Source organism: Rissa tridactyla, chromosome 5, assembly GCF_028500815.1.
Source record: "Rissa tridactyla isolate bRisTri1 chromosome 5, bRisTri1.patW.cur.20221130, whole genome shotgun sequence".
Classification (NCBI taxonomy): Eukaryota; Metazoa; Chordata; class Aves; order Charadriiformes; family Laridae; genus Rissa; species Rissa tridactyla.
Genome location: NC_071470.1, coordinates 69,059,291 through 69,076,531, shown reverse-complemented (window position 1 = coordinate 69,076,531; position 17,241 = coordinate 69,059,291). Strand labels below are relative to the sequence as shown.

Sequence of the window (17,241 nt, the reverse complement as noted above, 5' to 3'; positions counted from 1 at the left end):
CGCTCCAAACACTGAACAGCTTCGGACAGCTGCCATTTAAAAATAACCGAACATAAATAAACCATCAGTAACAAAGTCCTTCCCCTCTCCAGACCACCACACAGAAGCTCAGCCTGATCAGAAACAGGGCTGCTTTTTTCATCAGAGGCAGAATTTTTCCCAAATACAAGCAAAATCCAGGCATACAATATCTTTCACTCATCTCACACTTCTGCTGTGTCAGTTAGAAATGGTGCATAAGCTTTTCTGTTGCGTACTAGAAGTATGTAGGGGCTGCAAACTGGCAAGGCGCTCTCTCCTAGAAAAGGAAGGTGCTTGACAAAGGGATGTGCCAGGCGCAGTAGTGATCTCTTATTTTTCAGATTGCTTAAATGGCTGGAAGGTCATTATTCACTGCTTGATTCACCAATATTCTGATCTTCCCCTGAAGCAGGGGAATCATTTTAGCTTTTTTTGCTCTTCCCTCCCTCCTCGTTTTTGTCCATCGCACGTAACACGTGGAGATTATGAACCATAAAATGTTATGCTAAAGAAGAGACTCCAAGGTTTCCAGTAAGACTAAAAGTACTTGTCTGTGAGGTACCTTTCTGTAAGTATGACACGCTTGTAAAGCTAATTTCCATTCTTTGGAGGGTCAGCTGAGTTTCACTGTGAGCACAGATAGATGCTAGGTCAAATAGAGCCACCATGGCCTTCTGGAATTTCAGGTGGAATATGTGACTTGGATGGCAAGAGTGTCATTACCAGTTTTACTGAATTCTCAATAACCCTGAAGTAAGTGACAGTTAGCAAAATGCTACTCTGGTGGCATGTTGGTATGAGAGGACTGAGTATCCACTGATTTCAAGGTCGACTTTTAGAAATATGTTGTGATGGAAGTGTTTCTATCAGAACTAATTAAAGGAAATAAATCTAACTTTGGTTTTTTTGCCTAAACTAAAATTGATAAAAATGGGTAAATGTCATAAACCACCATCGCCTCCCCTGTGCTGCGTTTACAAATAAACATTAGACATGTAGACCCCCAGAAGCCTGTTGGGTATACAGGCAGGAATTGTCTTATATCTTTGAAATCTGCGTGATCAAGTGAATATAGGAACAATACAGTTGAGTTTTAGCTTATGCTGAAAAATATGTTAAAGCAATACACATAAAATTCATACATGGTATATGAAATTACGTATATTCAGGAAACATGAAGTTATAACTCTTAGCTTCTTTATTCATTAGAAGTCTCTTCACAGCTTTTTTTCCAATTAGATTCCATGCAGTCTTAAAGGATGCTTTGAAACTCAGCCGTTTTCCTTTTCTCACCTATCTTACACAATTATATTATAGACAGGCTAAAACAAACTGTCCATTCATGCTTATCAGGGAAGAGATTTTTCTTCCCTGTTCTCAGTATACGCAGTTGGGGTGGACCACAGTGGTAAGAGAGATGATCTTTAAATTCCTGACCTTAGCAGTAAACCAGATGAAGTAATTTTGTCCATTCCTTCTATGCATTTTTATAGACCAAATAAAAAGTACATAAATTTTGTTTTACTGTAGATATAATCATAGCTATAAAAATTTATCACTAGATTCAGTAACATAGCCCAAAGTGCCGGGACTAGAGAAAGCAATAATATACAACAGGCAACCCTTCCGTACTTTTGCTATTTATTAATGTTGTTACTTAAGTACTTACAGTAATTTATTGGAAATAGAGCTTTAAAGAATGGCACGCAGGACATTAAAGTGAAAGAAAACAGAAGTTTATACCTTACTGCAAGTATAATCTTGGACGTGGTGGTATCAATTGTTGTTGATATCAGGACATTGTGGTATCAGGCTATGGAAGTAATAATAACTGTACATCTCAAAAGATTTTTTTTTTTTAAATTGAGTGCTTAATTGTACAACTAAGAAGTAAGATCTTTAGAAACTTTCATGCTAGGTACAGTATTTCTCATTTGACTTATTAAAAGATGCTTAGCTACTTAAGTGTTGAGCAAGGAATAAATTAATTAGAGCTGAACTACAAATGAGATATGTTTTAAGTAGTGAGAATGCAGAAGTTGTAGAGAATACTCTCCTGACTTTCAGTATTTTTTAAGGAATGTTTTGCTAACGGTTGTAATTGTTTTTCTAAGAGACTAATCCTTAACACCACTAATGTATTATCATTTCTGTTAATAATCAATTTTCAAAAAATATTTTCTTGGTTAGTTACCATTTTTTATATTTGTGCCATCACATGTGAGACAAATACCAGAAACTAAAGAATCCTTTGTTCTATTCCCTGACTTATAAAAATATTAGAAAGGTTTAGATGTTTTATGCCTCTGTGTCTTTTCCAGTAACATAAGGTGTTTTTTCAAAGTTTCCATGAAGAAGAGTATATTTTCATGAACACAGCTGTAGTTACTAAGTGTGTTAGAGGAACTGAATTCTCAGAAAATGGAAATAACCGTGTTCATTCATTCATTTCATGACAGTGATGCAAGTAAGGGTGAGAAATGAAATTTATTGTTATGTGCTAGATGCTGTACATGTGCAAACAAAGCAGAGATGTTGCTACAGGTCTGGGAACGTTCTGTTTCAGTGCTAGAAACTCTGTGTGTGCCTATTTTATAGTGCCCAGAATAGTGCCCAGAATCCGGAGATTTCAGCATGTGCTATAATGTTGAAGTGATAATAGAGCAGTGCTTTTGGTAGCTGTTTAAGTACTAAGAATTGACTTAAACCTTTCAAATACATAAGTAAAAAAATAAATACATTAGCATTTTGAATCTAAACTGGAAATATTTGTTGTTATTACTTTAGCTTATTTTAGTCTGTATTTAGATAATTTTAAAAGATTTTTGTATTGTATAGTGCATGCATACAGCGTGCAGGAGGATAAAAGAAGTAGAAACATGAGGGAAAATATAAAAATAACATAAGATATGTTTAGAGTAAAACTTCCTTTTTCTAAAGCATGCATGACATAAATCCACGCGTTTCTTCTGAATGTGTGTCTTCGTTTTCACAAGTTCTGGCTTATTCTCATCTAGTGGTCAAAAATGCATTGTGATGGACAAGCAGAGCGTACACAGTCCATTACCATGTCTCACTTGAAAGGCATGTAATTATAGGGCAATAGTCTCCAGCTGAGAGGCGGTAAAAAGTTAGGCTGCTTGAAGAGGAATAAAAGTATGCTTTTGACTATGCTTATCAGGTAGACTAATACCTGATAATATTTTGGCTTTTCAGTGTCTTACCTACTACAATGCATTGCAGGTATCTTGGTGGGAGAGCTGGCAGAAAGTTTCTGATAAAATGAAATATCCATTTTGAGTATAATGCCGTAAATTACATTTAGTTTCATATACACGATCGTGATTTGTTCCTCCTTTAAAACAGCTAGTCTGTAACAGAGTACATTGTTTGAACAGTCACATGTACATTTAGGTATTTCCTCTGCCTGAATCAGATAGAGATTCAGGGGAAAACAGTAGAGGGACAGCCATGCATACATACATTCGTGACTACACATTCTGACTTAGTTAAGAGCAAAATCAGTAGAGCCCTCGCGATTACTGACATCGTTGCTTGTGTATGACAATTTGACAAGATTACAGCGTTGGATCTCAGAAGTATTCCCATTAAAATTTTCTGCAAATCAAGTCTGTTTCATGAAACTTTCTAGTTTCAATGAAACTGGGTTTTTTCCGAGAATAAACTTCGTCATATGTGCCCCTGCAGTTTTAGACCAAAACCCAGCCTGGGAATCAGGATTTTAAAACAAGGATGAGGGCAGTGTTTTCAGATTCAAATGTCCTTCAGTTTGAAATAGGACAGAAGGCATTTCACTTCATAAGTAATTATTTTCCCTAAGAAAATCTGAAACTCTGAGATTTTAATTATAAAAGTTTAATATATACACGTAGACATATATACGTATATGGAGGAAAAGAGGAAGATACGTAATTCTTAAGTAGTTTCTTATATCTCATTTTATAACAAGAAAACAATCTGGTAAGCTTTCCTTTTCATTCCCAAAGTAATAACTTTAATTTGTAGCAGTGTTTTCTTCTCTTAACCACAATACTGGAAAAGAGAACGCATCCTTTTGACCCACATTATGTTACTGGTAGAAGTGCCTGTCAATTACTAGAACCAAATTTAAAGCTTTCCACCAACGTTTTGATTGTTTTTTATCCTTGGGGTTGATTGAGGATTTCTTTATCTGCTTTATTTTAGTTTTTACTTCTGCTTTCAATATTTCACAGTCACCAGTGAGAAGCAATAGCTACCATCACAAGTGTGAGTATACTTTCTGGTCTGGGAAAGAGAAGAAAGGAAAGAAAAAAGAGAAGGAGTAGGATAGGTGAGCAAATAAGACAAGGCGAGCATTTCCCCGCTGCCATTGACAGGAAAGCAGCTGTGTATTGCAGTAGATTGCTTTACCTGATCTGTTGAGGATGTAGTATAGTGAGAGCTTTAATTCTGTTCTAAGGATCTAAAAATGAAAGATGTGGCTGAATAAAGTTATAACTTCTACGACAACAGATTGATGGTCCTGTATGGATTATCAAATAGATGTGATATCTCTGTTATGTCTTATTGTTGTTTTTATACTGCCTAATTATTCTCAGCTTTATGAATTGCCAGCAATACCTAATGGTGTATAAGGAGAGAGAATCCTACAATAATGTCCCTAGGCAAAAATGTCTGTGGGCAAAAGTGGGATGTTTTAATAATGATCATTGTAGCATCACACATTATGGACACCACTGTGACCTTTTTTAATATACTAAAATTGCCATTGCAGTTGTCACCTTGGCTCAGAATCCAAATGCTACCACCTTTCCTGTGCACAGGCAGGTTTGGGTTTTAATGAAGTACTAGAACTGCACAATTTATATGAAGGAACAGTTTTATTAAACTCTTTTTTTTCTTTTACTGCTTTAAAAGAGTACATTAGGAAAATTTTAGAATTAACATCGATCAATGTGAAGGAGAACAGGAAATAAAAGATACTTAGTGCGTCAGAGGAAACCTGTTCCTTTCACTGTTGTCTAGTAGTACAAAGTTGTAGCTGAGTCCCAGCTTGATGGAGGAAGAGGAGAGACACATAACAGCGTAAATGCTGCTGCTGTATATTCTGGAGTCAGCCTCTCAGGCTACATTTGTGCTAACAAGTCCAGGATCCCCTCCCAGGTACTGAAGCTAATGTGGCATGGAGGTGCCAGCTGCCAAACCCAAATAACTACATGCAAACTGACAGTGGGTATGGAGCCGGTATTATTCAGGCTCCTGAAACGGGGCCAGGAACTGTTTGGGAGAATGCTAGTTGAAAGGAGTGAATTTTCTGCTAGAGAGTATTTTCACAGTTTCAGTGTCATTTGTTTTCCAGTGCACAGCAACAGTCCGTGTCCTAGGTCTGGTCACTGGCTAGTATGAGTATGAACTTCACGCAGTATCCAGGACAGATCAGCTCAGGGTGGTTGCCTGAAACCTATTTCCATATAAAATCCTATGATTGTGCCAGCCATCAAACCCATGCATCACTCTTATGTTATCCATTTAGTCCCTATTTAACAGTCCTTTAGTTGCACTAGATGCTTGACATCCACTATCTTTTATATTTGTTCTTATTAGATTTACTCTTTCTTCACCTCATTTTTAGGGTGATAGCCTGAAACATGTTACGGTACCAATAAATAAAGTCTGAAAGACCATGAATATAAATGAAAAGGATTCCACTCAGAGTTAAATTTAGCAGACCACTGACTGGGCTGATTATTTTGTTCCATTTAAGTTCATTGTTCTATCATTCCATAAATATTCCATTTCCCTTTCCAGCTCTGTTCTCCCCTTTTCTTCCAAATATACTCTGATCATCATACATTGCAAATTTGTCTTACAAATTTCTAATACTTTGGCTTCTAATCTTCTTCTATAGACATAATGATTCCATTTCAGTTCTTGTTCTCTGTTCTTTCTTAATACTTCGAGTTAATGCTGTTAATTAAGAGTTGAATTGTCCATTTCTTCCAGAAGAAAATGAATTATTTTCTTACAAAACTGACTGATGCCTTTTCTCAAGAGATTGCTCTTTGAGGTTGTATTTATTAATGTCTTTAAACATATATTTCTTTGAGTCCACTGAGTACTCGTTTTATTACTTTTTTTTTATAGTGTTTTGGATTTTCGTATGATTTCTGCATAAAAAGATCTGATCTGATACCAGTGCAGCATTTCCATGTATTATTCTGAAATGTCTTTCTTTAGTTTACTTTTGTTAATAGATAACTTTTTTACAATTCACAAATATACTAGAAAAAAAACCCAAACAAACACCTTTTTTGCCCAAGCTTCTCCCAACTCCCAAGCTTCTCATATTATTGTTTAACAATATTATTGTTTAACAATATTCAGCAAGCGTCACGCTGACATCAGTATCATTCTTTGTTCTCCCTGTCAGTCTCAGTCTTAATTCTTTTAATGTTCTTTACCTGGGAGCCACACCAGAGGGGTCTGATAACACACTGCCTGGAAGCCAGGGTTTAGGGGAGCACTACCTTAGAGTGTCTTCGCCTTTCATACCGCTGCTTCAAGACGTGAGAGAATTATTATTACAAGCTTGTCTTGTAGCATAAGCTTGTCTCAACTTTTCCACAGCAAATGAAATCCCCTCTCGAAGTCTTCTTGAATGTGTAATGAACAATTATGCTTACCTGTCTTTATTAGGCCGTTTCACCTCCTCCTGCTGTGATGAAAACAGGGAGAGATCTGCAAAATCAGTACTGTGTATCTCAAAGGTAATTAAAACTTTGATTTTGTAAACGATTCATACTACTGAAACAAAACGCAGTGAAGTTTTCTTCATGTGGTATTCTGTGCTGAATGCTCTTGTCCTGAAAATCTTGATAGACAAAACTCTCTTTAACATTTTCCAGCAACCTTAACATGTCAATTTGAAATATATCTATACTATCTGGCAGAAAAGGTTAGTACTTTAAATATGTATCAATCACTGTTTTCTTTTGCGGTTAGAAATGGAGAAGACAATCAGTGTGTTTGTTTTTAAACTCTGAAGGAAGCACAAATGCCTCACTGATAGCTATCAAATGTCCTAACATTCGTCAAAAGTAGAACAGGTTATATTCAACTAGGGATGGGGACAGAAAGCAACAAAATAAGAAGGCTGCAAATAAATACAGGTTTTGCTGGAGAAATTAAATGGGGCCTGCAATAACAGTGTAATTGTCTTTCCTGGCATTTATATCAAAAGACACTGAATTAAGGGAATATTTTTGGAATCCAACAAGCCAGTCCAGACACTGTCGTTTATTTTGCTTTTGACTTCTGTTTGCTAGTACAAATAAAAAGACGTCTTTGCCAGAAGAAACACCAAATTTCTAACCTTGTTTAACAGCAAAGTGTATCCAAAATATTTAACGCTGTTGTATAAAACTCATATAAAGCATACAGCTCCCCATGCTTCTGCTTTCTTCAATGTATTATATTTATTTATTTATATGTTTTGTTTTCTCCCTTTCGTATCGATTGTCTTCTTCTGTTTTAGGTTTCATCATAGTTCAACACATTTCTCAAATCAAGGTTATTGATATCTACAGAGAAGATCAATCCTAATAATACCAAATACTGTGCTACATCCCTCAAATTAAACTGTTTCCATTCAGAACCAGCCTCTGCAAGTGAAGCCTTTTCTCCGTAGACTGAGGTAATGACCCTGCTAAAACTTCTACACAACAGTGGAACAAAAGTAAATGTGTGACCTTACTTTCACTAGCTTTGTGAAAATTTGTTTTTTTGGAGAGTTTGAACAATCTTTATTTGTCTTATAAAAGAAATAGGAACAACTTTGTGACCAGAGAAGGTTATCCTTAGTGGCAATTGTTCACTTTTTCACCACGTTTATCAATAAATACCACATACTGTTCTGGGCTACAGAGAAAGTCAGTAATAAAAGAGCCAACTTTTAGTAAGCTTATTCCATAAAAGAAGTGTTACATTTTCCGCTTCCCTGTGGAAACAAATTAATTTCCATACAGACCTTCTGGAATACATATAAAAAGATACTACTCTGAAATAATTTGTCACTACCACTGAAGGAACTAGCGATAAGTGACAGAACTTGGGTGTGTGCACATTCAAATATATAGCATTTATGGGTGTAGACCAGTAATGTATTTCATCACGGCCATGGCCACTCTTCATACTTAAAAAATTAATTGTTTGTAAGGGTGATGGCAGGCCTCTGAGCTCTCCGCAGCTCTCCCTCTGACTTCTGCTTCCCACTCTTAACGTTGTGATAGATCCTTGCTAATTGCCGAGTCCTCATAGTCAGGGCAGAGACAAAGCGTAGGCGTGAGGCTCTGCCTCAAGAGCCATGAAATGAATGAGCTGAATGGGAATGGAAATTAGTTGGGCCCTGTACCAGAAGAAACTCCTTTCAGCGGGACTGGGTCGATACTGGCAGGGAGTCAAAGGACACAAACCATTGCAGAAGCCTCCTGCGTGAATGGACTTGTGTGTTAATGGTCCTCCTGGGAACGGGAGTACTTGAGGAGGCAAAGCTTTCTCCTTGCCAACAGTTAAACCAAAGAGTAAGGTAACCTTATAACATTTTTTACATAAGACTGTTCCTGTTTAATTTTCTCACAAATGAGCCCAGGGGTGAATCAAATGAACAGGCAAGTGTCAATTTGATGACTGGACTCTTGAAGGGAAAGTTAACAAAAGGCATGGTGGGAGCTGAATCAGCTGAAAAGTGCATTTTCTTTGTCACCTGAATAGTTGGTACTTATTTCCATGATGGCTGTGTTATTAATTTACATTGCAAATGCAACTTACTATATGCAAAATGTGTGCTACTTATTTATCTTAGGTATAAACAAGCGCATCATTTATAACAGGAGGACACTCCGTAGGAAAGAGAAACAGTAGTAATAGGGAGATGTTCACATAAATATACAAGCACTCCTTTTGCGTGATATATAGCTGTTTCTTTAAGAGTTTGGCGATTACTACTCTTCAGAAGTTTTAGACATTTATATGTGTGTGTGTATATATATACACACACACACACGCAAACACAAAAGAGTACCAAGCAAGTTATTACAAACTACAGGATAAACTGGTCCTATCCAAATATTTGGGAGTTCAGCTGTCATCCAGTTAAAACGTCCATTTCTGAGCAATACGCAGAAAACTGTGACTTCCCCTAATGATACAGGTCTTTAAAAACCTCTTTGGATTGATGGAAAAAGAACATTTTTTTTTTCAGTGGGTCTTTGGAACACATCGGAAGTTTATTAAGTACACAGGAGCAGCAGTTCACTGCATCTCTGACAGCGGTACAGTCAAACAAGGGAAAAAGCTAATCCGTTAAGGTGAACCACACTAAAATAAAAATCTTCAGCTTTTTCTTCTCTCAGAAATCCCTTCTGCTCCCTCCTGATTTCCTGACAGGTTTAAGTCGCTTACCTAATGTTAATTTTAATCACATTTTGCTAGAGCACATCAAAAAAATCTGCAGTTCATCAGCTTTACAGAGGACATTGGGAATAGAAAATGTTTGGTGTTGTTTGCGTGCAAGAACATGTAAAATGTAGATCAGCTTAGAAGGTTTCAAAGATTTCATGCCCCTGTCCCAGTTCAGATTTTACCCCTGCTAGAGTTTAGCACAATTTCTTCTTTACTCTTCCTTATTTTTCTTTACTATTTGTTAGAGACTCATCTCCAGAACATTGCCAATGTTGGGCTTATGAAGCTTTTGCCACAGCTCCATGAACGAAAGAAATTCTCCCTCTTTGGCGGCCTGAACTAGACACGGTGCTTTTCAGTGTTCATCATTCCTTTACTAGATAGTCATATATGTACAGCTTATAAAAACAAACAAAAAAATCCATCCTGAAAATGGGAGAAGGCACAGAATCTTGCTTGTGTTTCTATAAAACAAATATTTATAAAGAGCTATTTGAAACACGTTTATGTAAAATTAGATTTTGTTTTTATGTAAAATTGTGGAAGAAAAAAACACATTTAAATCCTCGTATTTCAATTTAACATTTAATTTTTGCCTTTAGAAAGCTATGCTTTTTCAAAGAAAGAAAAGATTTGGTAACACTTTTTCTCAGCTCCAATATGAACTTAAATTTTTTGGCTAATTGGCTGCTATTTTTAACATCATTTCTCCTTCTGTGCCTGATTTTCTTATCTGGGAAGCAAGGTCATAGACAAAGGAGGTGTACTTCTGCGTCTTGCCTCAGTAAGAAGCTGAAGTGTTGCAATGGGGTCTGCACTAGCAGCCAGAGCCTGGAATAGTTTCCACTTTCTCAACACAAATGTTGTCAGAATGTCCCCCAAAGGCTCAGTATGTAGGGAATAGCATTGTCTGGGGAGCAAATGGTTTTATAAATTCTAATACTGAAAGGGAATTATTTAGAAAAAGTAATTTTTTCCGTAGAGTTATTTTACCAGAAGAGAAAGTATTGCATGCTGTGCTCGCATGTGAACTTTTTGTTTGCTTCAGCTCCAGTCTTCTGGAGTGGACTTGATACATAAAAGCCTAAATATCTTTCAGACTTGTGAATAAAGACAGAGACATCTGATATGCTTTGGCCATTTTCAATCTTTTTTGGTAGTAAACCCCGTAAATAAGTGCACATGTGTCATTGTGTATAGGGGGTTACACTGCAATGGAAAAGACAATCATTGTCTTTCATTATTTTGGGCTTTGTCGTAAAATAGAAGATATAAATAAAAAAATTGTATATTTATAATGATTGCAGGATTTCTAATATGAGTGCTTTAGAAAGTTAAACCTACACGTTTAAATACTGTCTGCTTTTATATTGCCTATGGCATCTGAAGAAACAATAATGGGAATTGTCATGACACCTTACTGTGTCATTCCAAACAGCTTTTGGCGATCTTAATTCCAAACAGTTTAGCAGGTATTCTGTTTTTAACAATAGATGCATGCATGTGTCCTGTTCCTTGCTTTATTTGATTCCTATTTATTAGGCTGCTCCAGCTCTCTTATTTAACACAAAATTAATTTTCAGCCCATGTTTTTTTTTGTCATTTCCAGATATTCAAAAATACGTTTCTTTTATGTCTTGCACATTTTGAGCAACTCAGACTTCAATTTCAACTTAATTCACCCTTATAACGATTAGTATTTTATAGAGGGCAATTCTTCCTATCTCTCTGCATCCTCTTCAGTACAGAGAAACTAGAAGGGGTCAGAAGAATTTGTTCTATCAAACTGAAGAAAAACTGTAGGCACTGCAAGAAAGACAACTGTCATTATCTATCCTTACTGCCTCCAATGTCTGGAAATACCAAGGGAAGGACTTTAACGTTCCCAGTGAAATACGCACTATCTACTCATCTTTGTGGTAGAAGTGAATCTTCCAAGGAAGATGTGTTATGCATTTTCAAAATTCTGGCTGTAAAGGTTTCTTTTAAGGTAACAGTTTCTTTCAAATGCTAATAAGTAAATTCTTTGGAGATATTTTTGGGAGAATCAGGATTAAATAACAGGGTGATGCATTTCAAACTCTTATGGAAAAGTTTGGTGGAAAATGCCAGTGAAGATTTAGACAGAGACTTCTGAAATCATTCCCCACTGTCAACTAGCAGCTGACAACTCTTTTCGTAGGCAGATGTGTCTGAATGAAAATCAAATGCCAAGAAATTCAATGTGTTTTCTGTGTGTCACACCCTTGGTTTAGATTAATTTTTTTCTGTGTAAACATGTAGAAGAGGTTACTTCTCTCTTTAGGCATCTGTCACATCCCATTCTCAGGAAAGAGGAGGGGGTAAGTGACTTCAGATTCGTAAATTCCCAACGGCGCAGACTATGGTGAGATAAATCTCAAGGTCCACGTAGAAACATTTATTAGCTTCCCAAAATGGTTAGTATAGGTCTTAACAAATCCACGATAATTGGTGAAGTATATAACAAATTACGGCAAATGGTGAGGTATGCATTGTGTTACTTAACAACAGGTATAGGACAACTTATGGCAAACGGTATTTAAGGTTGTACTTAAGATAGTTACTTAACAACTCTAACCATTACTTAACAATTCTAAGAGAAAAGAGAAAATGAGGGATAGAGAAAGGAAAAGATGGAGAAAAAGAGAGAAAAAGATCACTGGTCCTGGTTCCAGCATCCTTTTCAGGGAATCTTCCCAGGCATAATCTTCTTCTTTCTTGGAAAAATCTTCCCAGGTACCGTCTTCTTTCTTCGGAAGAATCTTCCCAGGCACAATCTTCTTCTTTTGTTTCTTCTTTGTTCCCCCTCAGGGGCACTTATCTTGCCCTTTTAAGTTTGCTGAATTAGCACAGTCCACCTCCCTTGCCAAGGACGGCCTTGCCTCAGGTTTTTCCCTTCTCCGAGGTGACATGTAGCATGATTTGGGTGGAGAGATGAGAGCCACAGTCATACATGTTTAGCGGGATCTCTATAATCTTCATTAGCATATGCAGGGATGTGCACTTTCATATGCATTTCACAGATTATGAAGCAAAGGTCACTCATCAGACACAATGGCCTTGAGAACTGAGAACTAGCAAGCTCACCACGAGTGGCAGAACTATCTTGTCTTCACAAGACATGCTTTCAGGCACCAGAAACGTGAGCCTTATCAGTTCTTTGAAGGCCAGGCCTGCATTATTTGCTTCCTTGTGAGTGTTTGAGGCATTCCATTGAATGCTTGGAGGGTCTTCTGCCCTCATCAGGGAATTTATGGTATGTCTCTTACAGAATCTTTCCATGAAATGGGAGAATGATGCAGTTGAGAATTGGGATGATTCATAACGGGGCATTTGTGATGAACATAGGAGAAATCTAGCAGTTAATAATGTTCAGAAGAAATTTATTTTCTTCTACGTACAGTTTTCTCAATAGTAGGAAATAAGTCAGACAAACACCAAGCTTTTTTTTCTTTTAACAGAAGAGAAAAATTCCCCTCACATATTTTTTTATATCCAGTCAAGGTTTTTTTGGTACAGATCCTACTCCAAGAAGGATCAGAAGATAATGGTTATGACTTTTCAGCCCCATGCCTCATGCTTTGAGTTCTCAGGAGGGAAACCAGAAAACCAGGAAACGAAATATTCCTCTCATTTCTTTGTCTCTTAGAGGTGCCTAGTAAAGGAAATAAAATTAATAATAACAATAATTATATTTTAATTTTCACTGTACTTTTTAAAGCGTTTTACAAGAGGAGGATACATTTGTAGCTGAGGCATAAAGAGGTTACCCAGCATCACAAGGAAAGTCAATGCCAAAGCAAGAGTTACAATCCAGGCTCTCATGAACCTGTCTGGTGCTTTGCACATGAGCCTACATGATGAGTGAGAGAGGAATTTGACTGTCTCCTTCTCTAGTTTCAGCCATGCCTTTTGTTCCCCAGAATTCCTACAGCAGATTTCTCGAGTCCTTTGTTTTAGTAGCTTGTTTGCTTTAACAGAGCTTCAGTTTTTAAATGGTACTTCTTGTGCTTTTTCAGGTGTTAACAATGAGCCACGTGCTTCACCCTGTTTTTAAATGTAATGCATGACAGTTAAAAAAAAAAAAAAAAAAAAAAAAGAAAAGAAAAAAATTACTACTAAGGAGGCTTAGTGGTCTCCCGCTTATCACAATAAAATGTAATTTATCAGGAATTGAGAGAGATGTATAAAACCTTGCTTAGCACTATCAGTATAAACAAGGATGTTCAAGGAAACGAGAATGAATTTACATGTGATACTCTAAGTCAAAACAAGAAAATCCCACACAAAGCCCTGGAGAACTTCAGCAAAGAGTGCTGATAAGTATTTATGCTAAATCTCCAAGGAATGAGCCTTAATCTTGGCACTCTGTGGGAAGTAAACAGAAAAGTAGCCAGCTTGTGCATCCTGACCTGGAAGAGCTCCAGATCTTGGGTTGTTTTTTTTCATGTGAAAGTTCCCCAAACAGCTGCTGCCATTTCATTTCTCACAGGTAATGACTCACCTGCTTACAAGTACCATTTCTCAGCCCGGAGGTTAGGGTTCCCCTCACAGCCTGTATCATTTTGCTAAGAACTTATTCAAACCACTTTGCATAAATTTATTCCATTTTTAAAGACCGCTGGTAAGACTCATCAACAGTTTATAGCAGAGGAAGAACAGAAAAGAGACATAGACAAGGTGATGAGATATAAAGAAAATTTGTGGTAGGTGATAGCAGCACTTGAGCCTAATTGCTTAAAACCATCTCCATGTAGAGATGTCTGATATTCTATATAAAATGCATTTCAATCATGCCTTATTCCCCATTTTGTGATAAGAATCAATTTTGCCTCAAGTTTTTCTACAGATATCTAATTGGGGCTGAAATATTGACCATCTCTTTCCCTGCCCTTCCAGGGGTTCAGGAGTAAAATGTGAAAATTTCATTTTAATGGAATAAAAGTATTTCTGTGTGCCTGCATGTTATTTCCATACACAGAAGCTTTTATTCCCAAAACTCAGTATGTACGTTATAATAATTTTTTTCTTTCCTTTTTTTATTAATTCTATAAAGCAGATGATGCAGCTGTTTCAAACAGTAAAAGCAGATCATGGGGTGGTTAAATATAGAAAGATATATTCATGCATGTCTTAATAGAAAAATATGTATCTGGAGACCAAATTATTTTTTTTGTATATTCCTTTATTTTCCTAACGTTTTCATACAGTAAGAAGGGGCTCTCCTCTGTGATTAAACCCTTGGCATCAAACAGATTTAAATACAGATTTTTTTTTTTTTCCCCATCCTGTTTTAATGAACCGTGCTTCATCTTTCCCAAAGGGTCTGCAAAATGCCTTACAACCAGTTTTGATTAGCTGCTTATTAAAATGTATGTCTATTTTTGAATAATATTTATAATGTTTTCTTTTATTTATGTATGGTTTAGGATTATTTTTTGTGACCCATGTCACCAACCTAAAAGTACAATACGCTGCTATCAAACACCACTCCAGCAAAAAGTATTGATGCCCTAATGTCCAATCTGAAGCGTCTTGAATATGTAGTCTAAAAAAGGGAGGGGGAAAAAAAAAAAAAAGATGTAAAATGTAGGTCTGCATTTTTTTCTAGACTGCTGTAATACAGCACTTGACTACCTAGTATGCTATCTGTTCAGCCTGGATGAAATTAAAAATGACTCAAATTATTTCTATGGGGAAAGTCAAAAAGTCAAGTTATTTTTTTAACGTTAATTTTTCTTTGCTGTATTTTGTAATCCTATTTTTGTGAGCTAAGTAGAATCACAGAATCATTTAGGTTGGAAAAGACTTTTAAGATCAGCGAGTCCAACCGTTAACCTAACAAGTTAGATAGATTAGTAGATAGACTCTATCTCATAATTCCTGTAAGCGTGAAAAAAGCAGACCACAAAATATTTTAAAATGCATGATTTGGAGAGCAGCTCCCGGTGCTGTGCTTGACAGGTAGGTTGCAGCTCCTGGCTACAAGCGGGCGGCTCCAGCCAGGGCTGATGCTCAGGCAGAGGAGGAAATAACGCTTTATTTCGGTCTGAAAGTGTTCGATATCAGAGGATGCCTCTAAGTCGCTGTGTGAAATGCTGCGTGGTACTGCCTGGGTACGTGGGCCCTCCCCAGCCCAAAGACCGGTCCTCTGCCCCTCCCAGGGTGGGCGTATGCTGCCAGCGTGAAACCTCGCCATAGCGAAGTGAAATTATCGGATTCAAATGAAGTTTCTATGAAAATTAAAGGCCAGTTATAATTTTCTGATACAAATTCTGCTTTTGCTTTATGCTTAACAAAGGAAAGAATTTGGCCTTCCCAAGTCTTACCTTAAATAATATGTATATATCTATATATAACTAAGTAGATACATATATCTATGTAGATTATATATAGGTATATGTATAAGATAAAGATATGATTGGATTATTTAAGTTACAGTTTTAATGGCTCCCTATGGAATATCTTTTTCTTTTTTTTCCAGGTCGGCTTAAAATAAAATCAATCAGGCAGGCCATATGTCTTAAAATATTGCAAAGACAGATAATATCCTGTATTCTTCCTTTTATAACTCTCACTGGATCCTTGAGGTTTTTCTCATATGTTTTACTGGCAATGACATATAATATTATAGATATATATTATAGAGTTTCTACATATTTTTAGAACTTTTGAGATGGTTGACACACTTTATCAGTAAGCAGGGCATTTTCATGCATTCAATTTGTGGTGGGGTGTGTTTGGTTACAGCTTACAATTTGTGTAAAAGAAATCCAGGTTTTAGTCTTCATATTTCCTTGTAACCTGGGCATGAACTTCCCATTATGGTTGTATCGCATAGCCCTTTTCCTGATGCATAAGCATATGCCAAAGTTACAGAATCCTTATCAAGAATTTCCTGTCCCTCCTCTCCTTTTTGATCCTTTTCTTGGTAATCTGGCATGAAGAGGGAACAGATTTATCAGCTAAATCACGCTCTTAGACACTTAACACTTTGTGAACTAACATGGCTTCTTGACGAACTTTTGTCCCATCTAAGTCATATTTTACTTACAAAGTATGATCCTGTTGCAAAACTGCTTCCTGCGTCCTGCCTTTAGTCAGTGTCTGAATATTTGCCTTTTTCCAGGTTACTAGCATCCATCTAATGTAAAAAGCAACGGATAAATTCCTTTGAATCCAAACTACTAATAAGGCAAAGCAATTAAGTCTTTCACTCAATTGCAGCTGCAATTAATGATGGCACCACGCCTTCAGTGAGATCCACATGAATGGGGCCTCCGAGCTACAAGAAACACCCATAAAATCAGCAGGATTACACGCACAGTTCTGCTTTGTGGATTGCATTTTGAGATTGTCCCTATTTTTATTCCTGCTATATGTAAAAATACCCAGTATATTTCTAGGAAAAACATGAACACAACAAAGTTTTTATGTCCTGAAACACTGCACACCACACATCAACCTACAACAAACTAATTGCTGAGAAATACGATTTTGAAAAGTAGGGCTTGTATTCAAAACTTAAACATAACCTTCCTTGGCTATTAAGGCACAGGCAAGATGATAGCCAAGGGTACTGATTTTCCTGAAAGAGGCGGGGGAGTAGACTCAAAAGCTTCTCGAAACGTATTATGTGGGGACTGATTTGGAAACAAAACTTATAGGATCTATACAAGCTGTTTCTGCATTGGGAATCTGCAGAGCATTTCGTTAGAAATGAAAGGTTATGGACAC

General features: G+C 36.7%; 1 long non-coding RNA gene across 1 annotated transcript; it reads left to right on the top strand.

Annotated features, from left to right (window-relative positions):
* Positions 1-6,723: 6,723 nt before the first annotated feature.
* On the top strand, positions 6,724-9,874 carry LOC128910138 (uncharacterized). Its single transcript, XR_008466620.1, has 3 exons — positions 6,724-6,791; positions 7,559-7,717; positions 9,284-9,874. It is a non-coding gene; the product is annotated as an uncharacterized LOC128910138 (long non-coding RNA).
* Positions 9,875-17,241: the final 7,367 nt, after the last annotated feature.